This window comes from Dama dama, chromosome 7 (genome assembly GCF_033118175.1).
Source record: "Dama dama isolate Ldn47 chromosome 7, ASM3311817v1, whole genome shotgun sequence".
NCBI classification, from domain to species: Eukaryota; Metazoa; Chordata; class Mammalia; order Artiodactyla; family Cervidae; genus Dama; species Dama dama.
The window spans coordinates 51,574,582-51,575,394 of record NC_083687.1 but is presented as its reverse complement, the minus strand read 5'-3'; positions in this window follow the sequence as shown (position 1 = coordinate 51,575,394).

Genomic DNA, 813 nt, shown 5'->3' with positions numbered 1-813 from the left:
AGTTCAGTTCAGTCGCTCAGTCGTGTCCGACTCTTTGCGACCCCAGGGACTGCAGCACACCAGGCCTCCCTGTCCATCACCAACCACCGGAGTTTACTCAAACTCATGTCCATGAGTTGGTGATGCCATCCAACCGTCTCATCCTCTGTCGTCCCCTTCTTCTCCCGCCTTCAATCTTTCCCAGCATCAGGGTCTTCTCAAGTAAGTCAGCTAGAGACAGTAACTTTTAACCAAGAGGCAGTAACTTTTCACATACGGTATTTCATTTCATCTCATTACTGTAGATTCCATTTTATAGAAAAATAAAATCACAAAGTTATTTGGACCAGAAATGTCACTTAAAAATTCAGTTTACAGGTCCAGAGAACCTGGACAGGAGTAACGGACTCCTGACGTATGGGCTCAGCAAAACCTTAAACAAAGTTCCAAAAGTTTCTAACGAACGTGCCAATACTAGTAGTTCTCTATGTTCTAAGTACAGCCCTAGCTTGCAGTCTTCTCAAAATGCCTGTCTACAAACTTTCTCTTAATACCGCTTCACATTGAGTTAGCTAAGGGATAAGAAGGCATTTAAGAAGCAAAATCATCTTGTTTGCCCAGCTTGAAAATTTTCACCCGAGTCTGGGCCCCACAACAAGACCAGTTCTCGGAACTGCCCCCAGGATGCGGACCCCTCCACCTTCCATCCTTTCTGCAGGTTCCTAGAACTTGGCGACGGTTTTTACCCAATCAGCGCGCACCTTTAAAGCCCCGACCAGGGCGGCCGCGGCCTCGCCCCTTCCGGAAGTGCGTCACGACGCTAGTGCGCTCCGT